Raw genomic sequence first — 8,520 nt, forward strand, 5'->3', positions numbered from 1 at the left:
AATTTTAATTTTAGGAAAATACTTTAAAAATGCCATCACAAACATCTGTGTACCCACAACTAGAACCGAAAATCATTAACATTTTTCATATTTACATAAAAAATTTTTTATTACTATTTATTATTTATTTATATCTCTGCCTTCCAGACCTTCTATTAGTATTTTTTCATATATTTTTATTAAGTAAAGAAAGAACGTCACATACATGGAATTTGTTTTATAGACCCAAATTCATTCCTTTCCCATCAACAGACCCCCACTATCAAGCACAGTCATCAATTTAGTAGAGATCAGGGTCTCCCGTATTTTCTAGGTACTTACCATGGCCCTGTCTCAGATTGCCAGCACCTGCATCTCTTTTTGCTTTTGGCTGCCTTTGACCACTAGAGCCCACCCACCTCTGACAGCAGGCCAGAAGTCTCAAGAAATAAACTGCCACTCCACCCCCACCAGCAGTCCTTAACAAGTGACTGATAGAAGCTGGTATCCCTGGTTTCTTAAGTGAGATCTCAAAAGTGCCTGTTCCACACAGTTTTACAGAGTTCTCCAGCAAGATTGTACTTATCCCATTTACTCACAGTTGTGATTCACTTGATAACACATACTTTACTGTCCATATTTCTTTCCTGTTTCATTTCTCCACTCCCCAATTGATATTCTTTGGGATCACCTCCAAAACATACTATCTTAATGTAGTGCCTCAAAGTATGCTTTGGCACAACCTAAACTGCAATATCTTCCAATTTGTGTTAATAGATGACAAATAATGTTTATTCACTTTAAAATCTTTTGAATGAACACAAATTTATGCATTTTCCTTTTGGTGGTCACTTAGACTGAGTCTACTATTTTGCTATTAACAAGGCTCTCTTCATTATTTACAATAGCCAAGATATGGAAACAACCTAAGTGCCCACCAACAATTGAATGAAAATGATGAGATGCATGTATACAATGGAATATTACTTGGGCTAAAAAAAAAAAATGAGATCTTAACATTTGCAACAACAATGGTGTGAGTTGGCATCCTTGTCTTTTCACTGACCTTAAAGGAAAGCTTTTAGTTTTTCATCATTGAGCATGACATATGGCCATTATTATGTTGAGGTAATTCCTTCTGTGTTTATTGTATTGAGTGTTTTAATCATAAATGGATGTTGTATCAAATGCTTTTTTTGCATCTACTGATATATGATTTTCTTTATTTTGTTAATGTGGTGTATCACATTGATCAATTTACATATATTGAACTATCGTTGCATCCCTGAAATGAACTTCACTTGATTATAATGTATTATTTTTTCATTGTGTTATTGTATTCAATTTCCTAGTATTTTGTTTAGGGTTTTTTGCATCTATATTCATGAGAGATATTGGCTAGTAATTTTTTCGTGTGTGTGTTCTCCATGTCAATTTTGGTATCAGGGTAATGTTGCCCTCATAAAATGAGTTAGGAAGTATTGCCTCTTCTTTAATTTTTTGGAAAAGTTTGAGAAGGATAGGTATTAAATCTTCTTTAAACGTTCAGTAGAATTTACCAGTGAAGCCATCTAGTCCTAGCCTTTTGCTTTTGGGGAATTTTTTGATGATTGTTTCTATTTCCTTATTGTTAATCAGTCTATTTAGATTTTCCAATTCTTTATGAATCAGTCTAGGAAGATTATATATTTCTAAGAATTTTTCCATTTCTTCTAGGTTATTGAATTTGGTGGCATATAGCTTTTCATAATATTCTTCTATAATATTGTATTTCTGTGGTGTTCATCATAACTTCTCATTCATTTCTGATTTTTTTTTAGTCTTTTCTCTTTTTTCCTTAGTGAGGTTAGCCAGAAGTTTGTTAATTTTATTAATCTTTTCAAATAACTAGTTCTTTGTTGCATTTTTTCTATTGTAGTTTTGTTCTCTATTTTGTTAATTCTCTAAATTTTATTATTTCCTACCTTTTACTGATGTTGGGCTTCATTTGTTCTCTTTTTTCTAGTTCTTTTAGGTAAAATGTTAGATTGAGATTTTTCTTGTTTCTTGAGGTAGGCCTGTAATGTTACAAACTTTCTTATTACCACTTTTGCTGTATCCTCAAATTTTTGATATGTCGTATTGTCATTCTCATTTGTCTCTGTGTACCTTTCAATCTTTCTTTTTATTTCTTCTTTGATCCAGTTGTTGTTCAGTAGCATGTTGTTTAATCTCCACATATTTGTATTGTAGTTTTTCTAGCATTCCTTTTGCAGTTGATTTCCATTTTCAAACTGTTATGGTAGAGAATACGCTTGGTATGGTTTCAATCTTCTCAAATTTTTTGAGAAGTTTTATGCCCCACATATGATCTATCTTTGAGAATGTTCCACTAGAGAAGAATGTATAGTCTGGTGTTCTGGGTTGAAAAAAGTCTATGAATATCAATTATGTCTATTTGATCTAATGTGTCATTTAAGGCCAATATTTCCTTACTGATTTTCTGTTTGCATGATCTATCCATTGCTATCAATGGGAATATTTAGGTCCTCTACTATAATTGCACTTTCGTCAGTTTCTCCCTTTAGTTCTGTTAGTATTTGCTTTATATATTTTCGTACTCCCAGGTTGAGTGCATATACATTGATTTGTGTTATGTCTTCTTGATGCGTTGTCCTCCTTTTCATTGGAAAATGTCCATCGTTGTCTCTTGTTACCTTTTGTGATCTTGCAATGTATTTTGTCTGATATCAGGACTATACCCACTTTTCTCTGGATGCCTTTTCTTGGCGTATCTTCTTCTACCCCTCCACCTTGAGTTTATGTTTGTCTTTGTAGCTGAAATGGCTCTCCTGAAGGCAGCATGTAGTTGGGTCTTGTTTTTCTTAATTCATTCCACTACTCTGTGCCTTTTAATTGGTGAATTCAGTTCATTTACACTTAGGGTGGTTATTGATATCTGAGTACTTCCTATAGCCATTTTATCTTTTGTTATTTTGGTTGCTCTGTGTCTCCATTGTTTCTTTTCCCTTGTGTGTCTGTCTTCTGTTGTAGTTTGGTGGTTTTCTATGATTTTTTTCCTTGTTTCCTCTTTAGTTATGTCATCTGTCTCAGTTCCAGATTTTTGTTCTGTAGTTATCATTATGTTTATGCAAAAAAAAAAAGTTTCATAAGTATAGCACTCTTTTTTCTTCTGATTTCATCTTAGTTGCCTTCACTTATGCAGGTCAGTGTTGTAAGAGACGCCTGCAGTCCTGACAGGATGTCTGGTGCTTGGAGCAACAAGATCTTTGGAAGAAGATGTGGACTTGCACACAAGGACACGTTATAGGAAGGGCACATACGCCTGACCGATTCCAAGACTTCTTGCTCTAGGGACTAGAAAAAAATACTTAAGAGGATAAGAAAAAGATACTTAAGAGGAAGTAGCTGAGAACACGGAAGTGGCTTTGAGGCTGAATCTGGGAGTTGGCTGTAGCTTATATCTACTGACCTGAGAGTAACTATTATTAAATTACAAAGCTAGCATTGTTGAGAAACTCAATAAAAGGCCATGGAGACAGGAGGCGAAGGAAATATTGTCCATCCACCTCTCCTTTATCCATGTAAGTTACACATTTCCAGTCTCTGACTCTTCTTCTAAACCATCTCCACTACAGGTCAGTCCTTTCCTTCTCCCCTTTTATGTTTCTGTTGTCACAAATTATCTCTTTTTATGCTGTGCATTCATTTCCAAATTGCAGTAACTATTGTCTTCTTTATTTAAGCTTTCTATTATGTTTAAGTGTTTAGCACTCTATTCTGAACAAGAGTTATAATTTCCTGCTTCTGTATGTCATTTTATTCACAGTTTTGTATCTTTTTCTTTTTTATTTCAGGTAGAAGACCTTCTTTCAGCATTTCTTTTAATGAAGATCTTGTGGTGATAAATTCCCTCAGCTACTGTTTGTCTGGAAAAGCCTTTATTTCTCCATCAAATCTAAAGGATAACTTTTTAAGATATATTATTCTTGACTGGTGATTTCTTTCATTCAATAATTTGAATATTTGATTCCACTCTCTTCTAGCTTGTAGGGTTTCTGCTTAAAGCGAATGGAGTTTCCTTTATAGGTGACCATCTTCTTTTCCCTGGCTACCTTGAGAATTTTTTTCTTGTCATTAACTTGTGACAGCTTTAATATAATGTGCCTTTTAGAAGGCCTTTTTGCATTGAGATAATGAGCTGTCCTATTTGTTTCTTGGATTTGAGGGTCCAGTTCTTTCAATTCTCTTTCTTGTTCAACTTGAGTTATTTCTAGATTTCTATCTTCAGTATCACTAATTCTTTCCTCCATCTGGTCTGGTCTATTTCCTGAGCTTTCTAATTCATTCTTTATCTCATTTATTGAGTTCTTCAGCTCTAGAATTCCTGTTTGGTTCTTTTATATAATATCAGTCTCTTTGGTAAAGTACTCCTTTGGTTTGTTAATTTCATTCCTGAGCTTATTCAACTGCCTTTCTGAATTTTCTTGTATCTCATTGAGTTTTTCAAACCTACAATCTTGAATTCTTTGTCATTTAAATCACTGTCTTCCATGTCTTTGAGTTTATTTTCTGGAGATTTTTCTTTTTCTTTCTGAACTACCTTATTACCTTGGTTATTCATGACATTTGACGGATTATTTCTCTGCCATGGCTTTTGAGGAAATAAAATCTTTTTTTTTTTTTTTTTTTTTAAGTACTATCTCTGTTTAGCAGGTGAATAAGTAGAGGTCTTTCTTTTGTTTTCCAGTAGGTGGTGGTATAGTGCAAGTTTTTGTTTTCTTTTACGTGCACTACTGGGATTTCTTTGGAGCAGTGTCACCTCTGCCATGGAAAATGCCCTGTATTCCCGTAGGAGGTGTTTATCCTTTTCCTAACTGAGTCACCTCAGTCTCAGGGCACCACCCCAATGGTGGGATGTGGTGGACAATGGGCTCCTGGCTTGTGTGTTCCCAGCACCACTTTCCTGTGACCAGAAGCCACCAGCCACACTGCTTTGTCTGAGGCGACACAGCTGCCTCTACCAGGCTCCTCAGCAATGAGTGGGGGAGGGAGGAGCAGATTCATGTGTTTGTGGCTCTATTCTTTTCAGTGGGTTCAACTACAATGAGTACAGACCACTGAGGCTTGAATGTTCTTTTGCCTCTACATGATCTGTCGAGTGAGGATTGTAATGCTGGTTGGGCTACAGGAGGGAGAGTGTGGATAGATGCCCATATCTATGGTTTTCTTTCTCTGGTGACGGTGACTTATCCACCGCTGCCACCCTTTGCACTGCTTCTCTGCCCCTGACCCTGGGCTCAGCCTCAGTGTGTACTGGCCATTTAGATCACATTGCCACCTTTACCACTCCTGTCTGCGCTGTAACCCTTCACTGCTATCACATCATCTGGGGTTGTGGGGAACACAGGACTGCATCTGAGACTCTTGACTCTGTCCTTCCCCTCATCTGGCTTCCCTCACTTCCTCTGATACACCCACCTTCACATGTGTCAATGCACGATAACTCAAATGCATTCATGTATCAAGCAGGGACTCCTTTGTTGAGTTATAGCTGTCCAACTTATTGTAATATAAAGGGGAGAGACCTAAAGGTTTTCTCATGCTGCCATGATGCTTACCTCATCCAAACTTTCTTTTTATACACATCTTATATATTTCATATTAATCCCTAAGTTCTTTTAGCTTACCTCCTTTATAAATATTAATTGGAATTCCTTTAATTATATTTTCTAACTGATTATTCTTAGTTTTTAGAAAATTAATGATAATTTTATTTATTCATCATTTACTTTTCTGAATTCTCTTATTCATTTTAAAGATTTTTCTATTACTATATTTGGATTTCCCAGATATATATTATTATAATTCTTAGTTACTGATAATTTTCAGTCGTCTTTCTCATAGTTGTCTGTTTTATTTCTTTTGGCTAATTATATTTTCTTATACTATTAAAGTAATAAATCTTTTGTGCCAGTAGTGGCATTTGTATTTTGTTCACTAATTTAGTGAGAATATATTTAAATGTTTAGTAAAGTATATAGTTGCCTTGTGTAGGAGTCATGCATCTTTTGTCATTTTGAAAATATTAATCATTTTTTAGTAAAAAATTTATCAAATTTCTTTTAGTATATTATGATAACAAAATGTGTCTTTCTCCCTATGAATATAGGGAAATGTGTAATGTAAATCCTAATCTTTACCTGTCCTTGCATTCTGGGCATGACTCTAACTAATATTATTGTACTGTTCTGTTATTCTACCAAGTAACAATTTGCCAATATCTTATTTAAAAACTTGATATCAATATTTCTTAGTGAAATTAGCCTGTGATTTTGGGGGTGCTATCTTAATTATTATTGTTATATCTTTGAATTATGTTGGCTTCAGTGAAACAAACACAAAAAAGAATGCAACTCTAGATTACATACTAGCTCTATAAATATGTTAATTAGATTAAATTTTAAATAAATTTAGAGAAGATATTAAAATAATATACATTATCTCAAGTAAAGATAGCTTTTTGCTACTCCCTTTCTCTCCTCCAACTAGCCCCACATTAGGCTGTTTCTCTCAGTTAATGCGTCTTATCTTTATTTAAAACAAAATTTGTTTCTGTGAGTCAAGTGAAAATTCTAGGAAAGGTATGATTCATATAGTTATATTTTGGCTTATTTACTTTCAAATGATAAAAAAACAGGATACCCCAACTAATACATAGGTAGTAAATGCGCTTGGAGATATTACTTTAAAGAGTATAAAATAATTATTTCTTACTATACTTTATATTTTCACTAGTACACAACCAAATCATTTTTTTCTTACCACATAGGAAAAAACACAATCCCTTTTTTATTGTCACTTAAGTACTTCTGAACAGTAGCCATCAACCTTTTATGTGAAAATTTAATAGTTTGTCACTGGTATCATCGATGCTAAATTAATGATCAAACTGTTTCGACATCATGATAGTCTTAGTGAGTTGCCATTTATATTCTCTTAATCTAGTTTTCCAATTATATTCTCTTAATAGAGTTTGACTGACTTTGAACTTTTGAAATGAAGGGGTTGCTAAGGCAACTAAGCTTGATTTGCAAGAAAAATTAACTCTTATTGTATTGGGACAGAATTTCAATGAACACTTCTTATTTTTTAAACCTCTTTTGAATTCGCATTTATTAAATGAAATAAATATACCTTTGAACCTGATCTAACCAATCCAAAGCAGAAATGGGATTTAATAAGAGAAAAAACAATGTTAAAGTTACATGCTTACCAAACAAAAAGGAAAATTACTTTATTTAAAAACTGTTACTCAGAGAAAATGAGTTTTATAGTTCTGTGTCTCTAAATATATATGAAATAGTAATATGTTAAATATTTTAAGATATAAAACCTTGACTCTAATCAGTCATTTACTGAAAAAAATAATTTGGAACTTCTATGGATGCTTGGTGGTATAAAGAGCATATATGACTAGATAAACAGTCTGTATAAAATTTTAGTAAAAATAAGGCAATGTTCTTTGGCAAACTAATTCTCTTCAAATTTTCTACTCTTTAAATTCATTTGTTTTATTAAATTTTCTTTTACTTTTTCAATAATCTTCAAGTAATTTTCATTACTTTCATGATATTTGCTAACTGGACCGATATTTACATTAACAATGCATAGCTTTATTAAGAGCATCTATACAACAAGGTTAGTTTATATTTCAAAAGTGCTCAAAGTTACAATTCTGAAGATATAACTCACTTTCCAAAAAGTACTAAACTTTTTGTTGATTTAGTAGTTCAAAGTGAGGAAGGAGGATAATTTTTTAGGTTTTAAAATCATTCCTCCTAACTCAATCAAAAAAATAACAGAAACTTGTTAATATTCAGGATTGAACATATATAGCATGAAACTTAATTTGATAATGATTTCATAGTCTGCCAATGATTCTGTATAAATACAGACTATAAAGTTTAAAATTTTTAAAGCTGATTATTCCAGAAACATTTTAGAGGATAAATTTGTTTATAGCAAGGTCGGAGCAATTGAAGGAGTCTTGCATGGAATTAGACTTGTCAAACCACTAGTATCTGGAACTATGAGATGCTAGATGGTTCTGTGTAATGCAGCAAAAACTTAAGTTTCCTACAGCCATATAGGGATATGAAAGTAAAGCTTAATTTCAGAGCAGTATGCACTCATGACCTTTTTGCTGCAGAACGAACTCTAATTAATGCTTCCATTCAAAATGATTCAATAAGCATTAACAAGAATCTTAACTAAAATATAAACTGAATGAAACTTTTAGTGCAGATTTTACTGGTTTAAAGAAGATTAGACCCTTAATTATAAGAAATTATAACCATCTCTCTCTGTTGTTGCTATTACTAAATGACTTCTTTTTAGAACAAATTGATTTGTGGCATTTAATTACCATATTCGTATTATCTTACTAAAAATAAGTGTAGAAAACTCTACAAATCTGGCTTCTTGTAAATGTTCCTTCATTGGATTACTAAAAGATCTTTAAAATTTCAAAGTAAATTG

The sequence above is a fragment of the Pteropus vampyrus genome, unplaced genomic scaffold (assembly GCF_000151845.1).
Source record: "Pteropus vampyrus isolate Shadow unplaced genomic scaffold, Pvam_2.0 Scaffold4, whole genome shotgun sequence".
NCBI lineage: Eukaryota > Metazoa > Chordata > Mammalia > Chiroptera > Pteropodidae > Pteropus > Pteropus vampyrus.